The sequence below is a fragment of the Sturnus vulgaris genome, chromosome W (genome assembly GCF_052056855.1).
Source record: "Sturnus vulgaris isolate bStuVul1 chromosome W, bStuVul1.hap1, whole genome shotgun sequence".
NCBI lineage: Eukaryota > Metazoa > Chordata > Aves > Passeriformes > Sturnidae > Sturnus > Sturnus vulgaris.
In genome coordinates, this window is record NC_142282.1 from 329,746 (window position 1) to 343,352 (window position 13,607).

The following is a 13,607-nucleotide window of genomic DNA, read 5'->3' on the forward strand; positions in this document are numbered from 1 at the left end:
GCTTGCCGCAGGCGGCCCAGTTGACGCATCGGGGTCCTCATTTTCCCGCCTCTTTTTGCCGCCATATTTGGAAGGTCAGGGTGGTGCGGCCGGAGCCGCCATGTTGGGAGTGCTGCAAAAAAAAAAAACCTGCCGGGGCGCCGGCTCGGCGGCGCCTGCAGTAGCGGAGCGTGTCCACAAGGCGGCGGCACTGCCGGTGAACTCCAGCTCCGCCGGGTTCGGGTACCCCTGCCCCCAAAATTGACCCCACTTGAAGGGGACACGGGCAAGCAGCGGCATGTGCTGGGGGGCTTTTCTGCCAACTACCTGGAAAAGGGAAAAAAATAAAAACCACCAAAATAAAGTTTCAAACGTGGTGTGATAAATGTGATTCGTGCTAATTAAGTTGTAACTATATTAACAAAATTGTATTTAGATCAATAGAAGACAATTGTTACAGAGTGAGGGGGGAGATGGGTGAGACAGGACAAAGGACATCTTCCAGATGTTGGGAGTCGAAGAAGAAGGTTGGAAGAAAGTCAGATAAGAATAGTAGAAGGACGTAGGTATAATAACAGCATCTAGAAATAGAGCTTCAACCTTGAAATGGGCAAAAATGGAATGATTCCAAGCATGGGACTTAATTAGAGTCATGTTATGGAAAACATCTGCTCAGTCACACAGGGCGCCTGTGCTACCTGCAGGTCACACCTCGGTCACTGAGGAAGATGATGAGCCTTCATCGGAAATAAGACCCTCAAAAGGATGAGAGACCCCCTAAGCCATTAGTGGAGCATGCGCCGTGCAGTATAGTTACGTAGATTTTAGGAATAGAAACGAGGAGGAGCTTTCTAGAAACTTCTGTAGCCTACAGTCAATAAGTGGGATTGTTAGCCTGGGTGCTTTGGTACGTGAGGAATGGGAGCCACTCCCTGTACCCCCGGTCGGAGGGGGGCCCCTCCCCGGTCAGTTTTGCTTATGCTTTATACGAACCTCAATTATACTAAATTACTTACTGCCAAATTTTGTATATTCTTAAATATATGCACTTTGATTGTTTCATCTCCAATACTTTAATTGTCATCTCCAATACTTTGATTGTATTAATTTTGTTACTATTAAAAACTTACTAGTAAATTTAATCTTGTTGCTTGATAAATTGGAAAAAATAGAACATCATTCATAACAGTGGGCAGGACATGCTTGGTTCAGGTAGATTGAAGTGCTCCCGGCGCCGGCTCCGGCCCAGCATTCCTGACCAAAGCCTGGGGGTTCCAGCACAGCTGCCAGCACAGCCCGCTGCTTCCCCACGTCCCCTTCAGGCGGGATCAATCTTTGGGGCAGGAGCAGCCAAACCCAGCAGCGCTGGCTTTAAGCGATCTTGGGGGATCTCCCCTCTCCCGTCCTCACCCGATTCCCGCTGCCAAAACGCAGCCTGAGGCTGAGCTCCCATGGCCTCAGTCTCTCCAAGGAATTGCCGTGCATTTCTCAGTGCAGCAGGGCAGCGATGCTGTTCCCCTCACGGGGATCGCCAGGGCAGACGCGTGCACGGCCGGGCTGCTGCGGGCAGCAGCCGAGAGCCTATAGTTTATTTTTTACTATTTTAAATTTATTTAATTTATTGCTTTTATTTTCTTATTTTGTTTAATTCCATCCCATTCCCTGTTCCATGTTCTGTTCTTTCACTGTGCGCTGTTGTGTCAGCGGAACGCCACGAGATGGCGCCGCGAGACCGGGGGAGAGGCGGTGGTGACACCGGCAGGTGACACCGGCAGGTCACCCGGATTTACCTGGGACACCTGGGCCCGGTGTGACACCGGCAGGTCACCCGGATTTACCTGGGACACCTGGGCCCGATGTGACACCGGCAGGTCACCCGGATTTACCTGGGACACCTGGGCCCGGTGTGACACCGGCAGGTCACCCGGATTTACCTGGGACACCTGGGCCCGATGTGACACCGGCAGGTCACCCGGATTTACCTGGGACACCTGGGCCCGATGTGACACCGGCAGGTCACCCGGATTTACCTGGGACACCTGGGCCCGGTGTGACACCGGCAGGTCACCCGGATTTACCTGGGACACCTGGGCCCGATGTGACACCGGCAGGTCACCCGGATTTACCTGGGACCCGTTTGTGTCACCTGGGGTCACAGCCCTGGCTGTACCTGGGACCCGTTTGTGTCACCTGGGGTCACAGCCCTGGCTGTACGTGGCTGCAGGACCGAGTTAAATCCAGGATCCCAAAGAAATGTGCAGGTTCCTGATGTTTTTTTCCCATATATAAATTACCTGAAACCCAAGTTTGAATTGAATTTAAAGCAATCCTTCCCCTGGTGTCCCCTTGCCCATTTAATGGGCAGACCATTCATTTCCATGGGAATGTTTTTAAACCGAAATATCCAGGAGTGAATATTATTGGGATTTTTCAGAAGATTTTTGTTCTCCCCAGTGGCCTGAGGTGCCTGAATTCCCAAGCAAGCAGGAGCTCTGGCCATCAACACAGGGAAAAATGCCCCAAACAGCAGCAGAATTCCCACCTGGATTTTCCCTCCCTTCCCAACCTGTGTTTTTCTCCCTCCCCGCTGCTCCCAAAGACCATTCCCTGGGAAATGCCTTCTTCCCCTTAAACAACCATCAGGAAATACCCATTTCTTTTTATCACTCTTCAAATTTTGTCATTTCGTGTGCTTAAACCTCTGTAAGTTCCAAGTCCTGCACTGGGATGCAGGAGTTGAGGGAAGCACCAGCATGGGATAAAACTGGGATCATGGATCACATCCCAAAAGGCTTTTTTTTTCTTAGCACGCAAAGAAATCCACAAGGAAAAGGAAAAGGGAAAGGAAAAGGAAAAGGAAAAGGAAAAGGAAAAGGAAAAGGAAAAGGAAAAGGAAAAGGAAAAGGAAAAGGAAAAGGAAGTTTGAGGTGGTTTCTCTGTTTATTATATTTTCGTGTTGATAGGAAAAAGGGAGAAAAACGACGGCATTTGGTGAAATTCCCCCCTTTCTGAGCAGCAGAATTTAAAGCTTTTACACTTCCCGGGCAGCTCCAACGGGAGTAAAAATGTTTTTTGAAGATATTTTTCCTCCTCAGCTCTGCTCAGAGCACGATGTGCTCTCCCAGGTTCATTTTCCTGGGAGAAAGGACTTTTTAGAGGGATTCACGAGGCATCATTTCCTGATTCCAGGGAAATGTGAAATATTCACATGCAAAAGCTCTAGCCTGCATTTCTTACACAGCCCCAGGTAAACGTGAGCCAATTCCTCAGCCCCACCTCAGCTTGCACATCAATTAGCCCTCAATATTTTCTTTCAGCTAAAACCTGCGTGGCAGAGGATTATTTGTAGCTATTGAGGTATGAATTGAATGCCATTTTCCTCCAGGGATTTAAAGCGGAGGGAAGGGCCGGCAGGTTTTAATTTGGAGTGCTTTAGGCTGGCTTTAGGTGCTCCTGAGGCAGGACAGGGTGACAGCGGCTCCAGGGGGAGCTGCCCGCAGCAGCCGGGGCCGGGCTCGGGCTGTCAGCTCCAGCTCCGGGAGCCGAGCTCGGCCTGCGATTTCCCTGCACTAATTAGTCTCTCTGCGAGTTTTTAGGCTCCGTGTCACGTTGTGAAGGCAACATGTTCGACAGCGGTACCTGCCGGGGGAGGATCCGCCCCAGCCGCATTTTTCATGGCAGACAGAGGAAAAATGGGATGTGGAATTCGGGGGCGGCGACTTCCAGCGACAAGGAGGAGCCCGGGCAGGTGGCGAGAGTCACTCCGGGCTTCCTGCCACTCCCGGGGGCCTTGGGAGCCGCGGGCAGGGGGGGGGTCCCCTGCTGGAGTCACAGAGCTGGAGTCCCGTGCCAGCCAGAGCGATTCACTGCTCTTCGTGCCGTTCCATGGCTTTGGGAATTGTTCAGATGTCTGAGGGAATGAGATCAGGGCAGCTCTCCTGGAGAGCTGGGTGGGCTCAGTGAGGGACACCAGAGGGATGGAGTGGACACCACGCTCAGGAGCAATTCCCATTTTGCCGGAAGGTCTGCTCACAAATCATCTTGGAGCGTGTCATCCATCACCCCCAAATTGCTCAGCGACTTGCAGGCCAGCAGGAGGGGGAGAGCATCTGTTCTGGTGCAAGGAATGCAGCGTCCCAAAGAGCTGCACAACTGGGGATGTGCTGCATGGAAAATAAACTCCCAGGACACTGCTACTCCGAAATGCCCACAGTCGTAGGAATTGTAACCAAATACCTTTTCTGACACAGCCCGAGGGATTTTATGGGTGGCAGCTGTGTCCATAAAAATCTGTACTCCAGGCAGGAATTCTGCTGCCTCTGTGCTGGGATATTCAGAAAAATGTCCCCAGTTTTCTCCTTGCAGGAGCCAGCAGAGCTCCCTGGAGCCCCGAGGGCACAGATCCCCGAGCAGAGGCAGGATCTGTGCAGCTCTGGCCGTGCCTCAGTTTACCTGCGGTGCCCTCGCCGTGCCCCCTGCCCTCGGAGCACCCCGTGCCGCTGCCAGGTGGGGGCTGGCATTGGTGCCGAGGGAAATGCCAGCCTGCCCGCGCTTCCTATCGCTAGGCAACGGCTCCATCCCGCTTGCTGTGCTCCCAGTTGGCACCTCCCACCATGTTCTTGCTGTGCAGGGGATGCAAAGCCCGATTTCTATCTTTGGGTGCCAGTGCACGTCGGAGGCACGGCGCGAGGACCGGGAAATCGCTGGCACGGAGCGGGCGGGTGACACGGGGACCCTGGAGCTCCTGGGAGCGGAGCCGGGGGCTGCCGAGCCCCGGCCAAAAAAGCTGGGAGGGGGCTTTTTTTGGTTTTTGTTTTTTTGGGGTTTTTTTTTGTCACATTCCAACTCGGAGCTGCTCAAAGCAACAAACACTTTTAATGGAGCATATGCGGGCGCCGGAGAAGGAGAAGCCTCACAATGCATCTGCTGCGGGACCAGAAGGCTCTGCCGAGGTGTGAAGTGGGAGGAGAAAAATTCCGAGTGGATGATGCCAGAGAAGATTGCAGAAATATTAAGCAGAAGGAACGTAAACACGTGGAGCTGGGAGGGCTGGCACAAAGAGCCCTGGGGCTCAGGGCCCAACACCCAGTGCAGGGCGCTCCCAGTCGCCGCTGCTGGGCTCGCACCTGTCCGGCTTGGGCGAGGCTCGGAGTCACCTGGGCTAGTGCGAGGTGTCCACGGCAGGGGTGGAACAACACGCTCCTGAAATCCCTCCCAAGCCAGAGCAGCGCACGATTCTCTAAGGCACCACCAGAGCATCCCCAGAGCCGGGAGTCGCGCAGATTGATTTCCATTTTCCATAGGGAACGACGACTTGGCCGCGATCTCGATTTCCACGCAGCAAAACACAAACACTGGGAGCAGCCGCCTTTGCTGCTGATATCAGCGCGATTATCGCCTCATTAGCCCTGTTCCGCAGTCAGAGCGGGCACGGCTTATCTCTTCCAGCCACTGGCCACACTCTGCTCTCCCTCAAGCCTCGGAGAATCCAGCAAGGCGGCTGGAGCTCTTATTCCTTCATTCTTTGGAGTAAAGGAGTCATTTCCACTTTCAGAGCTGTCCCCCTCCGGCATGAGCAATGCGCTCTGCCACCAGCAGCTCCAGCGCAAGGCAGGACTGCGTGTCCTGGAAGGGTCTCTGCCCCTCCTCAGGTTCTGGGGCTTTTTCGGGAACTCCAGCACACAGTGTCCCCCCGAGCGCAGGCTCCAGTCCATGCTGGGAATGACCAGCACGATTTCTGGGGCTCAGCCACCGAGGCTCAAATCCAAACTGACCTGAGTCCAAAAACAAACCCAAAGGGTGCGATTCGAGTTCCCAAAGTGGAGTTTTGCCCCAGACGAACAGCAGTGCCATGGCTGGCTGCTGTCCCAGAGCTGCCCTTCAGTCAGGACTGACTCCCATCCCTTTTCCTGGGCCAAGTTCCTGCTTTTCCTGTGCCTGGGAAGGGTGACTCTGTCCTGCTGGGATCCCCAGGCGCTGTGGCTGCTCCAGGTTCTGGCCACAGAAGAGCCAGTGGCATCTGCCCAGGTGGCCAGGAGACAATTTAATGTATTCCTCTGACCTTTCCAGGAGCTTTCCAGATGCCTGCTGGCCCAAGAGGGAGCTGTGAGCTCTGTCTGGGAGATGGAGCTCCTGTCTCCTCGGCCAGAGAAGGGAAGGAAGGAGCAGCTTCCCAAATGCTCCGAGGCATGTGGCAGGTGCTCCCTGGCCTTCAGTGGCCGTGGCTGCCAACAGCAATGGAATGACATGGAATATTTTCATTGACCCCCCAGTTCACTGCCTGTGGTAACTGGGATTCACTGGGATGCAGATGCAGACATATTCCACCGTGCTTTTCCAAGGTCACACGTGCAGTGTTGAACGGGATTCCCAGAGCTTTGGGTAAGGAAAGAGAAAATACCCACAGGCAGATCCCGATGGAATCTATTTCCCGTGTGTACCGATCCCACAGCACGTGGCTGGGGCTCCCAGCTCCCTCCCCAAGGGCACATCCAGCTATCCTGGCTGTGCACATCACGAAGCTGCAGCACTGCAGAGGAATAATGAGGGAAAGATGTTTGCCCCGTAAATGAGCCTCATTAGGAAGGTGATCTGAGCCATCAGGAGCGAGAGGTTCCCCAATTCCTTTAATATCCATCCTGGGTGGTTCCTGGAGAGCCATTGCAGCACCTGCACATGGTGATGGCTGCTCCAGGCCCTGCTCACACCACACCCCAGAACTGTGTCCCTCCCTCCGGAGGAGCCAATGGTTTTGTGGGAAGCAGGTAATGATTATTCCCATCTCAGCAGCTTCCTAATGCAAGCTCATCCTATTCCCACTTGTCCCCAGCGTGTTGCTGATCCACAGGGATCAGCTCTGTTTTCAGGCTGTCAGAGCCCTGGTCGCTGCAGTCCCCGACAGCTGAGACACAGAGAGAGCCCAGGCCAGAGTGGCCAATGTCACTTAAATAGAAATGAAATGCGCCAAACTTGCTGTGGATAGGAACTACTTTGTGCTTGCTTCAGTTTTAAAATTATGAGTAAATTCTTGATGCGTAATCACTTAGTTCTGTGTCTAAAGAGAGAGATTTTCCTCACCCCTATTTACAGATTGTTATATACAAATGCATATAACTTTACAAAGGAAAACTGGAAGTAAAAACCAACACCCTCTGCTACATTAGATGATTATTTTCTTGTGGCCATTTATTCTGTGGTAAACCTGCCTTTCCCAATGTGCTTTGGGGTTTCAGCTATTTGGGAATAATTTCAGCCGACTCTTTGCAGTGAAAATATAAAGTTGGGGATGAGTGACCAGTACCCTGGGAAGGGCTGTGGCTGTGCCTGGGTCAGAAGCAAATGGTCAGGGCTTATCTTCTCCTGGTTTGAGGCTAGGTCTGGCAACACCACAACATTGCAAAGCAGACTCATGATTTCTTCCACTTTGTCACTTGTCCAAGCCCTCTGCATAGTGCCATGTCAGTGGATACACCTCTATGCCATAGGGACTTTGTGTGTGGGCTTCAAGATTTTCCTCCAAGTACTGGTAAACTCAATTTCCATTTTACAAACTTCTATTGTGGCTGGATTAGCTAAAGGACATGGCCTCCCTGTGAAATCAGTTTTTAAACAAAAGGTAAACTTTGAACCTTGGATTACAGCTAAAAGATAAGAGATGCACACTAGATCAATGCTTGGCAAATATTAGTCATATGCCGGGGCAGATACCTCTCTGCTGTACCTCATGTACATGTTTTAGTGTGCTAGTGCAGAATAGATCTTTAGTTTTAAGGGGTTCTTTTAATAACACAACCATTAAATAACTTCTAGCTGCTTCAAAGTTGGGTAACATTGTGTAAAAGTCTATTAATTCCCTTCCTCTGCAGCCCACCTAGAGTTCAGGGAGCTGAGGGCCACCTCTTTGCACAAGTGACAACATTTTCCCTACCATACCAGTGATTTCCTTAGCCCCAGTGCATTCGTTCTGTGAACAGCAATTTTAAGAAAATTGTCAAGTTTGGAACAGTTCCTCTTCGTCAGCAAGCAAGCAGCTGGTTTACTGTCTCCAATTATGTAATAATAATGCAAGTACAAATTGTGCTTCTATGTTTTATCAATGGCTGGGTACAACACACACATTTTTGACTCAGCGTTCCCTGATTATGCCCAGAGGTTAAAAAAATAGGAGAGAGAAAACACAGAAGCATTCAATTCTATTTTTTCCCTTTTCTTAAGGACTCTGCTATTTAATAGTAAGGCAGGAAATATCTTTCTGTTGCTCCTTTCTGCTTTTGGTTTGTAACAACAGTGCCAAACCCATCACAAGAGTCTGCACATCAGCCAATATTCTGGGAGTACGAATCTGCAAGACAAAGGCAGGTGGTGTTACATGCCAGGGAAGCAGCCCAAGAGGAATCAGTGTTCCTCAGGAACATCCCAGATGTGACAGATGTTCCTGCCCTACACGTGGACAGCAGCTCAGTGCTAGGAGCACCCAGAGTGCAGCAGTGTGTGTGTGATGCAAGGGTCCTAGTAACAACTCCAGCCTGGCGGCCTCCTGGCACAGGAAAGCACTGGTAAGAGCTGCAGTCCAGTAAGGAAATGCAGCTGCCTTGAGATTGCTTTGTACTCTGAATTCCCAGAGCAAAAGAGCTGCTGATGTCCTGTTTGGCAAGGACACCTCTCATGGTGAGCCGTCAGCAGCATTGCTATCCCTTTGGCAGCTTCTAGAACCTGCAGTAGTTAATCAGGACTCCAGTGCAGAGACAAACACTAGGCAGAGGCAGAATCCCTGCTTCTAAGCACAAGTTTGGACCAGAATTTGAATTTCCACCCATGTAGATGCTTGGAAGCAAGTTTTTACTTCATGGCTCATTTAGATGAAAAAAAACCCCAAAACTGTCCCTGCTTGCCTAGGAGAACACACTTCCTAAGGATTTTGTGCTTTTGCGTCTAGTTTCTCTCAGGGCTTGAATGCAGGAGCCAGGACACTCAGCTCAGAGCCAGTTCCTAAATCTCTAGCCTCTGGTGCATTCACCTCAGGCATGGTTTGTTAACATATACCCACTCTATAGTGATACATTTATTGTAAACAAATATAGGTTTATAGGTTACAAATCATCTCAATTCACCTTATTCTTACCACCAAGTCGTCATTTGTCATGTGGCAAAAAGTCTTCTATCAGCATAAGCACAGGTACCCAGTTTGAGATTTTTCTTTCTGATGATAAAACCCTATTTCCTCCCCAGGCAGCCACTTGGAGCAGTGCACAGCCAGGCCTGGATCTGACAACACTGATGGAATGCTCCTTCCAAGTTTGCTTAACATCATCTTTCAGAGCTTTCACCTGGCACCACGAGAGAAGAAAGGCACCAAGAAAGGGCCACATCCACTCCTGATCTGCTTTCAGCTCTCCTGCTGATATCAGCAGGGAAAGGGACTGCTGGGGAAACAGCCAAGGAGAGGCACAAGGCAGCCCAAGGCCTTCCTACACCTCCTGCCAGAGGGGCCACCCGAAGAAGCCAGGACATGTTCTCAGTTTACTAGCATAGCTGTGGAAACTTTTCTGTCAGTATAGTTTCAGACACGTAGCACAGCACCAAAATCATAATTAATCTGGTACTGAAAATAACAGGGTGCCTTTAGAAAGTCCTGGAAAAAAAAAAAAGTACCCATTATTTCGCTAGGTGCTGGATCAGCAAACACACATAAACAATACATAGTAACCCTCACTCAGCTTCCTCCTGTTTTTATGCTCAAACCATACTGTCAAAAGCTGACTTTTAAAAAAAACCCAGTCACAAAACCCCCAAAACTTCATGTAAATAAAAGCATAACTTTAAATAACACTTTAAGAGTAACATTAATTCAAACTGCCATACTCATGGCCAGCTTTCAGGAGTTAAATAAAAATGTGGTTACAAATTAAACAGAAGCTTTTTTAAGTTTGAAATTTTCAGCTGAGTTGAAAAATTCTGTCAAATGATGCATTTCAGGAAAACTTCATTTGATGAAAAATTCCGTTTGGGGTAAAGGTGAGTCAGCCAGTTCTCACAAACCTATGGCTGCTACTGCCTGACTTTAAGATAACTCCATCCCATGCTTCCAGCAGGTAGTCGTTAATCTTTATGCTTTTCAGCAAAATCCTTTAATTCACACAGTAAGTGCTGCACTAGTACATACTGGGTGAAATCCAGGCCCTGGAATTCTCCTGCTAGCAGCACTGCTCTTTTTGTTACATTTCCTGCCACTGATGATTGCTCTATGTTCCACCTATCTAGATCCCTCTGAAAGGCCTCTCGACCCTTGAGCCCACAGCACCTCCCACTTCAGCATCCTCAGCAAACTCACTCAGCACCCACACCCTGGATAACAATGTTGAACAGTACGAGCCCTTGGACTGAGACCCAAGCATTCTGCTGGCAAACCACAGCTCTCCTCTTCCTGTGACACCTGGCACATACAGAGCAGAGTGTCCTGTTCAGCCAAGCTCGCAACCTACACCACCTGCCTGGCTTCTGCCTGAAGGGCACTGCCTCTCCTGCACATGTTTTATTCAAAGCTGACCAGCACTCGGGGACCCCTGAGGCAGCTCCTCAGAGGACGTGGACAACTGCTCCCTGGCAGCTTAAACTTTGTTCTCTTGAAATCCAGGGTGACAACTCTGCTTTTTCTAACTACATCAAAAAGTTTAAATTCAACCATTTCATGGTGACTGTGACCAGGACCATCACCCCTGCCATGAGTCCTCTACTCACAAACCCCAGTGGCAGAGCACTTTTCCTTTTCACTGAGCACTTGTGATGAGAAATTATACTCAACAAACTTCAGGAATTTCCCAGACTGCTTGTCACAGCAGTACAGTACTCATGTCTAGTTAAGTTACTCACTGATCCTAAATTAAAACTGGACTTTACATTCCACTAGCACTCAGGAATGTTCTACTAGCATTTACGAATTGTGAAACACACAGAATCTTGCCCCACGACCACTTAGCTTCAAACACGGCCCCAGAGTGTTGTTCATTGACCTGCGTAAAACAGAGCCCTCGTCTACACCCACAGAGGCTTGAGAGGAATGATTAATGTTTAACATGCTCCAGTTCATGTATGTGAAATAGCTCCAACATGCCAGCCATGGGCAGATGGTACCTTAATTCACCAGGCACACTGGGAACACATGAGCTGTGTCACCAGCAGCCGTGTGTCACCACACCCACACATCCATGTCCCTGCCATCCTGGAGTGAGCACAGCCTGGCCAGGCCTGTGGTCAGACTGCACAGTCACAGCCTTTCTGAGCCAGGCCCCGAGGATCTCCGTCCCAGTGTCCCCAGCAGCAGTGATCCAACAGCTCTGGGACCCTCCTGTGCCAGGCCCTGCACCCGCCATGGGTGGCCCATCCCAGGGCACTGCCTGTCCCAGGGCACTCACTGCCCATCCCAGGGCACTGCCCATCCCAGGGCACTGCCCGTCCCAGGGCACTCACTGCCCATCCCAGGGCACTCACTGCCCATCCCAGGGCACTGCCCGTCCCAGGGCACTGCCCGTCCCAGGGCACTCACTGCCCATCCCAGGGCACTGCCCATCCCAGGGCACTCACTGCCCATCCCAGGGCACTGCCCGTCCCAGGGCACTGCCCGTCCCAGGGCACTCACTGCCCATCCCAGGGCACTGCCCATCCCAGGGCACTCACTGCCCATCCCAGGGCGCTCACTGCCCATCCCAGGGCACTCACTGCCCATCCCAGGGCACTGCCCATCCCAGGGCACTGCCCATCCCAGGGCACTGCCTGCCCCAGGGCACTCACTGCCTGTCCCAGGTGCCAGCCCTGGCAGCACCACCCACAGCACAGCCAGAGCCGAGGCAGTCTCCCAGGATCGTTCCCAGAGCCCAGCTCCAGGAATGGCCCATCCAGGCCTGCAGCCACATGGCAGCTGGAGGCTCTGGCGGGGACCAGGGCCACGCCATCCCATGCCAAAGACAGCTCCACAGCGTGGGCAGTGGGAGAAAGCTCTCATGTAAGCTGTAAAAGCATCAGCTGATATCTGGAGGAAATAACTCACTTTCCACTGGGGATAAAGATTCATATTTGTATATGTGGTGTTTTGTTTTTTCCAGTCGTAATAAATTTCTGAGGAAGAAAACCAAGTTTTCAGGAGTATTCTAGGAATAGCAGGTGAGTTCTAAACTTCAGTTCATACAGAATTAATCCTGCAAGCATTAATTAAATGTTGGGGTTTTTTCTTGGTAAGCAGAGAGAATAATCTCTGAATCCCTGAATAAGCCTTGGAAGCAAATAATGTTCAATGACTGCGAATTGCATCATTTTAGAGTCTTCACTTGGACATGAAATTAAGTAATTGTTTCTTGATAGACATTCTATCTCCTATTTAATAAAAATAAAAATTGATTCACTGAGATCACTAAAACAAGGATTGCATATGTTGAATTGTTCTCCAATACAACAGAAAGATTCTAAGAGGCTGGAAAGTATTTTGGTTTAGAGCTAGTAGAAAGTTTTGGCTTTTAAAATAAAAACACAGCAAGCTGATACCAATGATTCAGCACAAGAGGGGTCCCATACAGCATTAAAGGGCTCTACAGTGGCTGTGACATATAACCCCTGATAAGACTGACATAGATTGATAGAGCAGGTACCTTTGGTCCAAAAAAATTACAGAAACACTTTAGCAGTATCTCCAAATAAGCATATCAATACATAGAGGTTTAAAGTGAGCATTTGCTGGAAATGAAACAGAATTTTCTTCCTTTCTCCCTTATTTTTCCTCCCTTCTCACTTATTTTGTGTTTCTTTTAAAAAGGTTACTTTTCACTGTTGGATCTCATTTCTCCATTAAAAAAAATAAAATTCATTTAACTAGAAAACTAGTTCACCTCTCAAACACTACTACTACTAACACTGTGAAACAGTAAGAAATGAAACACAAAAAAGGAATTCTCTAATTTTTCTTTAACTGTATTCTGAGGACAACATTGTGTAACTGGGAAACTTTGTGAGGTTATGGCAATAGATTTCAAGCTCTGGTGAGCTGAACTGGTATGTGATGACACAGGCAGGTCGTGCATGCAGTTCGTAGTGGTTAAAGACAGCCAGATGTTTCCTTGCAGAGCCGAGCACTCCTCCCCTCCCCACCCAACAAGAACCTGTGTCCTTTTAAGCCCAGCTCAGCCCTGGGCAGCCCCGTTTGCCCAGTGACATCTCCACGGTGTGCGGGACAAAGGCGGACACGGAACACCAGGTTAGTGACTGTGTCTGTTTTCACAGCGAGGGAGAGGAGAGGCTGTTCCTTATTCTCTAACGCCAGCAAACGCGTGCCCCAAAGCTTTGTGGACAGCCCTTCACCCAGGGGGCATTCACTGGCCAGGGGGCAGAGCCAGCGGGCTGCGAGGTCACCCTGGCCCCATGAACCAGGCAAGGACCGCAATCCCCGGGGCAGCACAAGGCTCCGCAGGGGCCCTGCCCTGGTGTGGCCCTGCCTCAGCCCCCGGAGCCCTCCTGGAAACACAGCAAGGCCTGCAAGGGCTCCCAGCCCTCCCTCAGCTTCACAGCACACCCTGAGTGGGTGCCCGGTGACAGCTGGCCCTCCACAGCCACCCTCCAACCATGCAGTGACAGAGCTCCAGCCA